Source organism: Thermobia domestica, chromosome 13 (assembly GCF_964235325.1).
Source record: "Thermobia domestica chromosome 13, izTheDome1.hap1.1, whole genome shotgun sequence".
Taxonomy (NCBI): domain Eukaryota; kingdom Metazoa; phylum Arthropoda; class Insecta; order Zygentoma; family Lepismatidae; genus Thermobia; species Thermobia domestica.
The window spans coordinates 119,220,723-119,235,815 of NC_137466.1; the positions used below are offsets into that span (position 1 = coordinate 119,220,723).

The 15,093-nt window shown below is 37.1% G+C and overlaps 1 protein-coding gene across 1 annotated transcript in view; it reads left to right on the forward strand.

Moving 5' to 3' along the window:
* Positions 1–15,093, forward strand: part of LOC145668452 (glycine receptor subunit alpha-2-like) — a 985,563-nt gene that overhangs the window by 513,598 nt on the left and 456,872 nt on the right. The window lies entirely within an intron of this gene.

The window sequence follows — 15,093 nt, forward strand, 5'->3', positions numbered from 1 at the left end:
AAAAAAAAAAAAAATGGAGGCCGTTTGAACTTTCCAAACATTTATAATTTCTGCAATTATTTAGTGATTGGAACTGTATGTGATATACAGTATATAACGCGTACCGGTTTTCGTTTTTTAAGTGGAAGATTCTAAATTTTGTTTGTTGATTCATATTTTGGATTTTAGTACATGTTACACAACTACACACTATCGTACATACGTTTGAAACAATATGTGTTTATGTTTCATATTATTTGACTTGTTTTTATATAGCACTTTTGTACAGAATATGACCTAGTACTTTTGTTCACATAATGTCTGTTCCTTTGATACATTTTTGTATCACCTTTTCTCATTTTTACGAAATAAAGACATGATAAATTAGCAAGTAATATCATACAGTTTTGTTCTTCGTGTCAATGGCGTTTGTTATTCCTCATAGACCCTTCTTTTTCCGGTCCCGGGTAAAAGCTTCGCCACTCATCTCAACATTCAATACCACTCTTATTCGCTGTGGTGCATCTTTCTTAACGTTTCAATGCAATTTTCAAACATATTCACTCTCTACATAGCCGAAAATCCACAAAATATCAGAGCACACCAGCTTTCTCCTTATCACTCTATATTTTCGGAAGGGTTGAGATCGAGAGTTTTTCCCTCTAACGGGTTTAATTGTACACAAAAGCACTTCGTTTGCGCATAAATTCGTCGACAATTTCGTGTCACACTTAAATCGATTTCCTTGTAAAATGAAAATGTGGTGGGGATGGACATATGGCCTTTTCGCAATGACTGATTCAATTATTGGCCAAGATCGCAATCTTTTGATGCATTTTTTGAACCATTCCTAAAATTCTTGGCCAAGAGCGCAATTTTTTGATCCATTTTTTGATATTTCCTAAAATTCTCGTTTAATATGTCTACAACAATGACGAAACCCGAAAAACATCATGACGCTAATAAACTGAATTGTCGAAGAAGCACACACAAGCAATCAATGCACTGACCATGCATTACTAGCTGAAACGTTAACCGCATGGTTGGACAGACTTTCACGTCTCTTGCGATACTACGTTAAGTATTTTATTTCAGTACACAGAGGTAAGCCGAATTGCAAGGGAGACAGATGACAAACAAATTTCATTCTTTTTAATCATCTTTGTAGTGATATGGGTTAGCAATACTGATGAAATCAGTTCACGGATAGACAGAAGTATTCAACTCATTGCCGTTACAATTCATTAAGAGCTATGGTTGGCCAGCTATAGCATGTTTAACGTGAAGATGCGTAATCAGAGCATTAACTCTTATGTAGCATTACTTCTGACTTTGTGGATCTGAGTTGGTTACTTCTTAAAATTCACAGAGTTCCCCAATTGTCTCATGATATGAAAAAATGAAATGAAATCCTCCACTTTTATGACCCACGATTATGGCTTGAAGGCAGGGGCAGATCCAGGGGGGCGATCGCCCGCAGAGGAGAGGAAACTTTCTTATCTTATATGTAAATAAAACCCATTCCAGAGTTTGGAGCTCTTAAAAGTAACTCTAATTAGCAGTATTACAACCCACTGCCCCTCAGAAGCCCGTCCTGGATCCGCTCCTGCTTGAAGTTTAAGGGAAGTGGTGATAATGAACTAAATGGTGGAATGAATAAAGTGGGCAGAAACGGCAAAACCCACGTAATGGTGGTTGTTCACCACAAGGCGCGAACTGCGATCAAACTAGGGACCCCACCAGAAAGAAGCATTCAACTACTGAGCTACCGCAGTTCTTTAAGGTAATGGGTTAATACCAGAAAATGTTAGTGGTCCAGTTGAACGTACAACTAGGAATCATGTACTATGAAGTCGCGTGTGCTAACAATTCAGCTAAGCAGTTCAATAAGTTTTAAAAGTGAACTTGAGTAAATTGTTTTTTTCTTGATGTTGTTACAGCATCTACAGACGATCACTTTGATCCTCGTCCCCTCTCCGAAAAATAGAATTCAGTACATAACAAATTTGTTAAAATTTTATGTATGGATAAAGGAAGCTTCTGGGAAGTACCGATAAGTTTGGTTTTTAACATAAATGTACAATACTTGTGTTAAATTAAAAGGAAGTGGTATTATTGGGGACCATAAATAGAATATAGTGCATAATATTTTTGATATCACTATACTCAGAAGGGTGGACCTGAGCGCGTCAGAACCTTGTCTACGCCAGTAGTTTACAGTGTAGATTTCCACATATTCTTTGAAAGTATAGTTGAATAAAATTTACCGGAACAATTTTAGTAATACTTTTCGCACTTCTATCCATCGAAAAGCAGTTCTTTCTGTTGTTTTATTAAATGGAGTATGAGTTCAATTTTATCTTTCTTTTCTACAAAGTTTTAATACTTTATACGTAGCCCTTCTAATATCGGAATTCATTACTTTGGGTGTTGATTTTTTTTTTTTTTAATTTTCCACTTCAAATCACTTAACAATGCTATAACACAACCACCACGAAATGAGCTGTGTGTGTTGACTTTTAGTGCTCGTATGTTCTGGCCACCCTGTAAAATAATGCAGAAGCAGAAAAGCACTCATATCTCCGTCCCGAAAACCAATAACAGCAGTTAAACAAACAGTAGCGACGGCACAAAACAAACGCACGAACTCGTCAGATAGCTTATACATAATTATTAATGCTCATATATAAATATGATTATATCCTTTGTTCTATTTTCTGATAATTAAATTGCAACAATGAAGTTCCCAAGGGGAGTTAAATCGTCACATCTACAAACTATCTGGACGCCAGCAATATTTTTTGGTGTCAGATAGGTAAGTAGCGCAGCGAACTACACCGTTTAACCGTGTGCGTGGGTGTTCTCATTATTCTCTAGTTTCCTCTCACATTTCTCATTCGACGATTGCATTCGTTTCTCATCATCACCATCTCCTTTAGCCTAGCCAGCATAAAAGTGGGACGTAAAACTGGAAGATTTCATTTTTTTTACACCATTTAACGTGACGTTTTAGTATTAACGTATCGCATTGACATGTTTGTCTTTTAGAAGTAAGAATCTTGTTTTACTGAAGACGTTAGTGAGACTAATTGGGCGATAAGATCCGATGTTTGTTGGATATTTGCGCGGTTTCAGAAAAACTACAATTGGCGAGCTTCCAGAGAATAGGAAAATTGTCAGTCGTAAGAATAATCATATACAACTGAGCGAGGACTTGCTGAACTTGGTTATATATAATAGTGTCGCCTCCAGATGTATTGCGACGTCTACGAAGCATAGCGACTATTTTAGAACTAGTGATTGAAACTGTCAATGGATCAGTCGGATCAATTTGATAGTCTATGGCAGGGTAAATAATGGTCTCTCAGGATTGCCCACAGTGGTAATATGATGGGGAGATGGATGGTAAAACAATGGAGCGCTGTGAGGTGTGAAGACATCCTCAAAATGAGTAGCGAATGCGGCTGTTTTGTCAGAATCCAATGTAGGGACGTTGCCATCGACAAGAATAGGGTATTGTGAGCCCCGGTGTTGGTAAGTAAGACAATTCAACAAGAATCAGAATTTAGTGGCATTGGTTTCGTTGCGCAACTCATTGGAAGAGTTTCGCCAGTCCAGTCTTTTCCGGGCTATGGTGGAATATTGGACCATGCGTTGGAACTGTCTATGGAGTATGAGAAAGTGCAAATCTTGAGTCCGCTTGTATTCGTTCAAAAAGGTATGGGACCGGCGAAGTAGAGTGACTGCATGAAGTGGTGAACTCGGGCGATGTAAGCGTAATGTAAGTTTCGGTACTGCGTGTTCGGTAGCGCCTGCAATAATTGTACTAAGAGACGTGGAGACATGGTCAATACCGTCTAATGATGAGACTTCGGTGGGAGTAGAAGCCAGTTGCTCAGAGATATAGGTTCGATATTTCTCCCAGTCGGCTTTGGCGAAATTGTGGGTCACAGAGGAAGTTGGTGGTTCCCTGGGTTGAGTGCCAGATGGAGTTATTGTAAGCAGAACTGGGAGATGATCGCTGCCTACTGATCTAAGTACCTCCAAAAAAGATTTGGGTAGCAGTTTGTTACTGACTATAACCACGTCAGGTGTGGTGTGATTCTCAGGCCGAGTGTGGTGTGGCAGAAGAATACAAGAACTATGTGTAGTATGTAGGAAGACCTGAATATGCTGTTTCTGCGCCGCAATGCGTGAGTAGCAATTGATGTCTGCAAGAACTACGTATGTTTTAAAGTTGACATCCATTTAAGTGAGAAAGCGGTATGCTAAAGATTGAGTAGATCGGGCGTATATAGTAGACAGGGTCAGAGTAAGGGTTGGAAACTAGACAGTGCTGATGGCGTGTTCGGTAGGATACGGCGGTATTACGTGATGACGAGGTAATGATTGTCTGAATGGCAATGGCGGCTCCACCTCGAGTAATGTTGTTAGAGACATCAGAGCGTAACAAATGGTAATGTGGAAAGTAGTACCGGTCAGTAGGTTTCAAAAAAGTTTCATTTAGTGCAAGGCAATCTACGTGTAGTGAGGACACCATGGTTTCAAGCAAGACTCGATTAGTCTTGAGCTAGCGGATATTGGATAATAGTAATTTGACAATCTTCTTTTTTCTGTTTCCCGCCATCTTGAGGCTGCCATAGGTGGCTGCCATATGGATATTGAAGATGTCATAAGCAGCTTTTGTTGCATGTGACAGAATGGCTTCACGGAAAGGCATTTTGTAAGACTAACATGATGAACTTCAAGACATTTTCAACTGTGGGAAGTGGAAGTAAGGAGGTTTGAGTGCCAGTTGAAACATTTGCAGGAGTGGAAGAAACGTGTAGTCGGAGCGGCACGACTGTCTCTGGTTTATCTGGCAGCTGTAAGTAATTGTTATTATAACTAAATTCCGTGTTGACGAATACAGAAACTTTACTGTACTCAACGTGGGTTCAATTCGTTAATTGGGTGGTATTACGGTTCATAAAACAACAACAACTTGACTCACTCTTAATCCGTAAACAAATAAGTCCAACTAGAATAGTTTCCTTTTTCACACCTATCTTTATTATCATTACCTCATATGACCACATATACCGTAATAATCTACCACTAAATGCCACCATTTAGGCATATTAATCTCTAGTCCTCTTACTACGTCCAGTACCCAATTAATATAATTAACCACTCTTCAATTGGGCTTTAAACTTCAATACTATGGCATCCACATCAACAACTATTCGATATTCAATTCAGTACATTACATTACTAACAAACACTAACTTCTTCTTTCTTTCTGAAACATGTTCAAAATTCTTTCGCGCTTTCCGCCACATATCTTTCTAATTCCCTACAGCAGCGATTTTGGTTTATTTTTGCATTGGTAAGAATAAGTGGAGTGGTCATCATTATAGGTGTTGCACACAGGAGGTTATTAAAGGAGTATGCAGTTTTTGATTTTGTGTTGGCCTTTGCACTGGGTACATATGGAAGAGTGCATTGATTGGTCGGATGTGAGTTGTAAGTTAGGCAGCTTTCGCAACGGCGAGAGAGAGGTGGTGGCATGCGAGATGCCTCAACTCGATGGTGACAACGGTAGATAAAAACACCATGTTGAAGATCATCAATGGGTGTTTGGTTGTCAGTAAGCAGTCTGACCATGTAAGTAGGACCAGTTGCATTCTTGATGCGAAGAGCAAGACTGCGATGGATATCATCAGCCTTGAGTTCATCTAACAGTTCTTGTTCGGTAATGCTAGGGTCAACTCCACGAATCACTACAGGCACTAATGGTGTTCGTTTGGGTGCAGGTGGTGTTTCCAAACCAGGAGATTGTAATAGTTGGACTGTTGCATTGGTGCCGAACATGGCTGTTCCGACTTTGTAAATTAGATGTTGATATAGATTCGGGTTAGTAGTCTTGAGGATAATGCCATTTTATGTTTTGATAAGTTGTAAATCAAGTTCAGTGCGATAGCGGACCAGTTTAAGACTTAACATTATGTAGTTTTGGGTCCAGCTGCTTGAATAATATGGTGATTAGCACAGGATTAGGAGTAATGCCATCCATAGGTTGGGCAACAGAAGTGCTTGCAATAGAATTGAAATCAGATTCAACAGGAGTGGTCTTGGGAGGACTCTTGAGAGCCTCAGTGTAGGATGGTTTGAAGGGGGAGCGAGAGTGCTCTCGTTCCTTAGGTGGGGATCCATCGGAGACTGTGAGGTGCTAGTTGGTTTGGTGCGCTTTTGGAAACGTGCCGATTCCCGACGTGATTCTTTAGATGGTCCCATCGAGGGTAAGCCGTGGTGTTTACCCTGGGAAGAGAAATCCGGTGTCTTAGGCATGGGCTGTCGTAGGTGATGTCCGAAAAGCCGGGGCACTTCTTTCGTCTAGTAATGTTAAGTTTTGAGATCACTACTAAATGAAAATGAAATGAAATCTTTGAGTTTTACGTCTCACGATTATGCCGGTTAGGCTAAAGGAGACGGTGATGATGAGTAATGAATGAAATGGTGGAATGAAGGAAGTGGGAGGAAACGGAAGAACCCCGAGAAAACTCACGCACACAGTATCTGTCCACCACAAAGTTCACTTGGCGGGGGCTGGGATCGAACCCAGGACCCCAAGCACCAGAGGTGAACGCTCTACCACTGAGCCACCGCGGCCAAGATCACTTCCAATAAAGGATAAAGCGATACTCAATTCAACGAAGCTAGATGTTAGTACTTATTAATTAGCGTGCTCGCTAAACACAGAAGTCCTGCTGCTTCCTGTTGGTTAAAACGAGACTTTGGAACCTGTTGGTTAAAACGAGAAACAAAAGACAAAGAATTCACCACAATGCAAAACACTAGGTGAATACCACAAAAATAAAGTTTCCCTCCGAAAGATGAAAACCTTCCGTCTAACCCTTAAATAGAATGACTGCACGAGTCTCAAGAATATGTATGCTATACTCTGTCATCGTTCGTGCAGCGAGAACTATAAGAAGGGTTAGGAATATATCAGTATGTGTTCATTGTCTGTTTTAACTGTCTTTCATTCCCACCTTGTGATGGGCGGGCCGTAGAAGGTTACCCCTTCTCTTTGGCCAGAGTGATGCTTTACTGTTTGGTGACTAATATGGTGATGGTAAAAAGGTTGCAATAGATTTTGTAAATTTGATCAGAAAATGTCTACGTAAAAGTAGGAGGGTTTTCTGTTAACTGTATTATTTGAAGTGCCATGTAAGTATTGGAAGTCTGTGTTTGTAGACAGGTTATGGTGAGTTTAGCTATAAAAACGGTGGCAGATTTGACAATGGAAAGCGTGTATTGGGGCCAGGCTATTAGCGATATATATGAGGATGTTTTTTTTATATTCTGCGCTCGGGGTTGTAGTCATCTGAATTGGTTGCTCTTTCGTATATTGCAAAAAGATGGTCTATAGGTGAATATCCGGAACGGGGAAAAGCAGGGGTGTTTCTTGGTACCCAATTTCTATTAATACATGATTGCGCTGTTTGTAAAAGGGAGAGTCATGACAATATGCTTCATTAAAATTTGAGATCAGGTCGAGAAAAGTTAGTTCATAAGTTCTAAACATCAACTGATATTTTGTATAAAATCTCTATACCTCATAGAGAGAAAACTGCTTTGAGCACGGCTGAAAATAATGGGCGAGAGTTATTGAGTAACTTTATCAAGTAACAGTGTCACCTGTACACCACTTGAAGGAGTTTGGTTTATATGGGGTGATGTTTTCTTCGATACTGGAACAAGAAGTAGAAGTAGATTTCTACACTTCCAGTTTTATTGGTCACTCTAGGATGGAGATAAAATGTATTCATGGAACTTTTAATCAATTTCAGAAACCACTTCTCGCTATCTATTACCGTTTTTGGTGCTCTATAGTGATTGAGCCAACGTTGAAACCAAAAATGGTTGAGTTTTGCCCACTTCCGGTTTGAATATTCATGTCTTCCATCAACGAATCCGATTATTTTGCTCTAGACCCTCTACATCTTAGCCAAACTTTATGATAATCCATTAAGCCGTTCTTGAGATTTTTTTTTTTTTTTTTTTTTTTGCTACTGGACGAACGGTCTCATATTCACACACATCCAGGGACAAATAGGATAAACATATAAAGGAACTTTATTAAATAAAACTCCTTATACATTGTGCTGTCTTCGAGTGGAATTTAGTATGAGAATTGAAGACGGAGGACAATGAGAGGATGCATACTCTTCTAATGATATTGAGGAGCTTGAGAGACAAGTGATAAAGAATTGTGTGCAAGTATGAACGGTAAAAAATAGTGATTTAGAAGTAGAAAATCTTTCTTGTAAATTTATGAATGAAGAGTTGTCTCAAGTGTTTTCCGTAAAGAATAGGAAAAATAACGTAAATGGCGCCTGAAGAAAATTTTGTAGTGGGAACTTCTCAATGGTTACTAAATTACGTCTGGTATTTCTGATATTTAACATACATGGTTTGCTATATTATGTATTCATTTTCGTCAGCCAGGGGGCCCGGGTCCCACCCTGCCACCCTTCCTGGTGCCCACGCAAGCGATTAAATATTCTTCGGATGGTGGAGATGAATGAACATAATTTACCAGGTAAAAGAGCAAGGCAGAAGTTCTGGTAAAAGGGGAAGAAAATAACAATATGATGTCTACCCAGCGACGTGAGAACAACTAGGGAGCTAATTGGAAAGGAAGAGATAGCGAACTTCGATTTAGAAAGAGAGCATTAATAGCGAGATGAGCCGATGTGCTGACCGCACATAATCCCAAAAGCATTAATGGCACATGCCGGGTTATACTCATAAGGGCTATTGCCCCAGGAGTTTAGTAAAATCAAATGATTAAAATTCGAGTTTATTTCAAGAAAAACAGAAAGAATTAATATAAACCAATGGTCTAAAAACAAAGATGGCGCGGGCATTCAACAGCTTTAACTTCAATTTGTTTCTTTTCATTTAATGTCTAGGAAAAAAAAAAAAATTACAATCTTTAATGTACTATATAGTACTTTGTGTTCACCAGATACACTTAGCAGCCAAAAGACATAAACACTGTTTTTTTTTTTCTTTCTATTTGTTCTACAACTACCACACAGAAGTGAGCAATGATGGAATAACAGTAGAAAAGGGCTTTTTTCTTTTTGAGGGGATGAAAGGGTGAAAGAATACGGAGTTCTACACCAAATCATTTGTCCTCGTCAACCGTGCAATTTGTTTTTTCCTCCCCTCGAGTGACAACCCACGGGGAGATTGAGCCCTCGTTTTCTACCTTTGACTACTCTCTCGTGGAAATGTGTAGCCAATCCTTGGAAACGTTCTGCGAATGAAGTTCCTTCCTTTTGACTCAAAGGGGAATCCTTTTATTGTATTCTTTCTATCGCTTTTTTTTATTCTCGTCCCTTCTTTCCGGGAAAAACAGATGAACTAAAAATCCTGTAAGATAAACAAAACCCAATATGATTTTCAATTCGTATGTTTTCTTTCCTTTTTGAGAAAAAGCAAAAGAAAAAAAAAGATAAAAGGACATTTACAATTGTTTACTAGAACTTACAATTGTGCCCAAAGCATAATAAGAACTTTTATCATAAATGTTATTTTCTTATTTTATTTTTGTGACTATAGACAAACATAATAATACGTTCAAGGTTCTGTATTAACGTTCGGAATGGGGACGCGGTGGCTCAGTGGTAGAGCGTTCACCTCTGGTGTGTAGGATCCTTGGTTCGAACCTAGCTCTCCCCAACTGAGCTTTGTGGTGGGCAAACACCGTGTATGCGGGTATTCTCGGGGTTCTCCCATTTTCTTTATTCCATTACTTCATTCATTTCTCAACATCACAGTTTCTTTTAGCCTAGCCGGCATAATCATGGGTACTTAAAACTTTAAAGTTTTAATTTCATTTCATTTTAACGTTGTCGATTAGCTCTACGGCAATTATTTATTGTATCCAAAATCTAGATCCCTAGAGAGTAGTGATTAATGATTTTCGTATTAGAAAATTCACTTTCTGCATTCAGTACACAAATCAATATTCTAAATTGTGGACATACTAATATAATAAAACTCGACACACTGATAGTCAAATTGAGTAATAGGTCTGTCCATACAATATTATACTTTTGTACGTAAAATAGCGTGGCGGGATGGCGCTCGTTCTGTTTAATGAAATCTTGCTAAATGCGCATGTACCTGCAATCTGTAACGGATACAATTGATTGGTTTCAATACATAGCAGCGAGGTTGTATACGGAAGCATACTTACTGTTTAAAGTGGAATATGAACTTTTGTAGTATATATGATGCTCTCCCACTGGTAATCGAATTGAGAATCTCGTATGTATGAAAAAGTTACTGATTTAGTTACTGAATTATGGAGAAAGGCTACAGCATATGGAAGTTCATATGTGCTTCAGAATCCAAATAAATATAGTACGTATGTTTATTGTACAGCAGGGAGATGTCACCTATTGTAGCTCAGGAGTAGTCTCTAAATAAAGGGGATGAAACGGGAATGAGAAGTTGACAGATATCCCATGTAACAAAATTTAATTAGTTGTATCAGTTATGCTTAGGAGTCATAAATAAGAGACAATATTTACAAAATGAGAAAACTGAATAGATCAGGTGGAAGGTATAAAGGGGAGAGTAAGAACAAGAAAGTAAACTTTGTAATAGATCAGATCACAGTATCTATTGGTTTTCTCAGATTCTTGGCGCTTATTAGATGATGCTGAAGCTGATAACGTAATAATATGCTTGGCGTGATGACTTCCAAATGTAAATTATGCAAGACGAATGTAGCTTCCTGAACCTAACTGTGCATAGTGTTAACCTGCGTGGAGCGACGATAAGGATGCTATCCTAAACGTCACCGATCTTAACTGGATCCACAAGATGAATGGTCATGATACAGGAAATGAACCTGGACCGAGTTCTAAGACGATCCTTCGGAGACTAACTTCTGTCTCTAAAATCGATTGGCACGGAGATATTCACGATACAAATTATCACACTGCAATCCATTTCGACTGCTTCCATCGATGGATTTTGTTTAGGGTGATGCTGACGTCCGTCGTACAACAGTTTTTAGGGGTATGCGCTCGGAGAAAATTGACGTCTAGATGAAAGAAATATGATTGCCAAAATAATAAGAAACTAAATCGACGGTTCTATTTCCTTGTCTTTTACAAGGTGATGAAATTGGGTAAGTAATTTTACAAACGCTTTTGCTGTTTCAGTACAGGTAAGACCAAATATTGTTTAAAGTTTAAGTAGTGAATTTAACGAACTTGATTTAATTTTTTTAAAATGTTCTTGTAATAAATTATGTAATTGATTGCAAGGGAACCGGATAGATTCACAATATTTAGTTTCATTTAGCTAAAAATAACATTTCAGGAAAACACACGAATAACTAACAGTTGACAAGGGTAGATCTAGCACAAATGTTGGCACACGGCAGGCTCACAAGACTGTACCTTCATTGATGTCATTGTTTTGCTGAGTATCCCGTTTGTTGTGAATATTAAGTTTACAGATTTGACACTTAGTGTCCATTTCAAGATTTATTAACTAGTTAGAGGACTTATTCTGGTGACAAGTAATATCTTATGAAACATGTATTCTAAATTTAAATTCAATAAATCAGTCTAAGGAGAGACTAAAGAGATGTGTCTTTGAGACCAGAAGAAGGACTTCACTTTAATCTTCTTCTGTTCTATGTATTGCTAAAGGAAGGATTACAGTACTCTACATTTGCAATGAAAAAATTGAATTAGTTACTAAAAAGAACCGCAATCAGTGGATAATATATTTTTATCCGCTACAACAAACGTTTATCTAACACGGACATGGAAAGCTTCGTAACATACCAGTGCTGAAACATGATCATGTAAGACCACATACTGCTCGCTAAAGAAGGGAAGTTTTAAAACAAATGCATTGAAATATATTTCCATACTCACCTTACTTATCCATATTTTGTTACTTATCCTTACTTATCCAATATATTTCCATACTTTGTTTACCTTACTTATCCATCACTTACTATCATCTTTTCCTAGACCTGAAGAAATATCTGAATGGTGTGAAGTATTATAGCTTAAGTGCTTTTAAAAATGCTGCCAAAGACAAGTGGATGAAAAAGACTCTACATATGGTCTTTGACGAATTGAAAAGTTTATTATTCCTCATGCAGAAGTGCGTACAGTTGAACGGAAGTTATATTAATAATTTACTCTGTATAGACAATAGTTGGTGAAATTAAAACCTACACCCTTAAAAATGTTGAGAAACTGTTTCTTCTCTGTGTGCCGAAACATCATTCCTGAGATATTTTGAAATTCCCATTAATGAGAAATGAAGAAAGGTGGAGGAGGTTATATAAAGCGAAATGAGCTTTTATACTGTTCCATTCCTTATGAACAGGAATTGCTATTTGTAAGAAGAGAATGGCTCGCTGTACAAAGAAGAAATGGTTTCCTAAATTTGAGTAAGTACTTTTTAGCACTAAATTTCTTTATATAAATCAACATGTAAATTGATTAACTAAAGAAAAATTAATTAAAAGATAACTTCTTTACTGGTTATTTTCAGTGCAATTTTGTGCGCCTCTGTGGTAAAAGTCCATCCTTCCTTGAACGGGGAGAGAATCTAATACATTCATAACATTAATGTTCTAAATCCATCAAAAATTGTCTCTTTTAAGCAACTCTGTTTACATTAAACAGAATCATCTTGCAACACCATAAATACCTCATTATTTTCTCACGTTTCATCTGCGTATTGATTAGTCGTTTTGAAACGAACCAAATGACATTTATAAAACGTTACAAAAGGGAAGAAAAAGCAGCTATGAAACCATACATATTTTGTTTTGAGTTTCCAGTGAATAATTACTTGCATCATCAACACTTGAAAGTAGATAAACGTACTCGTACACTAAACTAAATATTAAAGTATTTATTATATTCTGAAGTGTAGACTTGAAAGCAAAACTTAAATTTCCCTAGTAATCATTAAAGGTATGCCAAATTTAAATTTAAATATTAATTAAATGGTCTTGACTTTGTGAAAGCAAATAGGATTTCATATGAATAATGACATCACATCTACTTTCAAATATTTTTTTTTGTATTCGAAGAATTGAATTGGCCAATGAAATAGCCTTCAACGCACAATATGCCAATCATACATCCTCTCAGATCAAACTCCAAGAATTGATTTCCATACGCTATCCTAATACTCTTTACTTTCAATTTGGAAATTCTGACATTGGACTTTATGGCAAAATGTGCTAAAACTCCTTCAGAAAATGGTTAATTCACGTAACGATGTTCTCTTACAGTGTTCCTACTCGATATATCTCTAAGAAAACAATTTTATCGTAATTTTCTTCGTAATTTTCTCCAAGTTCAGAATTTGGAGAGAAAATTATATCTAAGAGTTCTATTTTGTTGCAACCTCCGTTAAGCTACTATAGCAGAGGAGAAACACATGAGATGACAAAACAGGAATAAGAAAAATGCTCATTGAACTTCGCTTACTTCCAACATACGATGGTTAGACTGCTATTAAATCAAGAATGATGAGTAGCGTGCTTGAAAAATAATTGAAGCGAACTCCAAGTATGAGCTGAGTGATGTAATTCGATTTCTCCATAATGCAACCACAGTTCATTGTCAAATAAGTAGGGATGATTGCCGAGGTTTTATAATTGATGACTGTGTGCACGAGTGCTGCACAGATCTTTAAAGAAATACTTAGCGACGTACACGTAAAGAATACCCAAGGGTGGAAACCTGTGGTTGCACACAACCTTGATGAAAGCGTTTACCATGTGGTTCTTGAAAGGCATAGATCATATCTGAACTGTCCAAATTTGGAACTTCAAGAACCTTAGTAGCCGCCTGGAGAAATTGAATTATATCAAGTAGTTCTTGAGATTTCAGGATGGATCCACTGAAGCGCAAATATATAATTGACTTTTTGTTAAAGCGAACTCCTTAATGAATGAAGATAGTTGCATATCTTAGTTACCCAATATATTTTCTAATTATAAAAAATAACATTGTTTAATGAACTATGTAAAATATGAATATTGTCAGAATTAATTTTCTGACTTCGATGGCCGACGAAAGATTAGAGCAACGATTAATCGAAAATATAATATAGTTTAGTGTAGCATTATCGTTGTAATAAGAAGTGAAAGGGCGAATCAAAATATTAGTTTAAATCACATTCGCATATTATTCTCTTACCTCATATTTTATTAAATGCAAATCTAGTTTTTTTCTTGTCTTGATATTGTTTTAGTAAGAAAACTATCCTCGACAGAAAAGACGCGAGGGATTTATTGTTGAGTAGATGAGTAGAAAGATCACAAGGTACAAAAAAATTATTGTGAAAGTCTGTTTTTGTTTTGAAAGCCTTACTACTACGTAGCCTTTTAGATGCAGCTCTATCCTAAAATGACGTAGCTTTTCAATATGAAATTTTCAGTAAATAGAAAAAGTATTTCATCAGAAGAAGCAGACTACACGTTGAGGACTATCTACGTATATAGAATGAAAAGGAAATATTCTAGTACACTACCCGAGGGTAAGACTAGAAAGATCAAGCAATATTGAGATACAATCTATCTATAAATACAGTTGTTTGCTATTGAAGATATAGTAAAAAGTGGAGAAAAGATACTGTCCCCAAGATTAAATCTGTAAGCTAGCGTTACATAAGAAGTGTTTAACCAATGAGAAAAGAATCTAATAATATCAAAGTAAATAATAATAAACTTCTTGCTGGTTGCTGGAAAATACTTCATAACATTAAAATGAAAACATCACGTACTCCCTCTTCATCTAGTATCCTCAATTTACCAAAACATTTTCTCTCTACCGAAGAAAGCGCAACTCTAAAAATCACTTATATTTTGAATAAACAAATTTTCCGTGGTTTACGATTATTTTTATGACTAACAATTTGGAGGTATTATGTAGCATTTACACCGTAACTGTTACCACATTTCATATTTTCTGGGACAAAACTAAACCTTTTACAAAACTACGAGATATTTAGTTCAATATATAGAGATGGCCTCTTTTTACTTCTGTGTTTTCCTCTTTT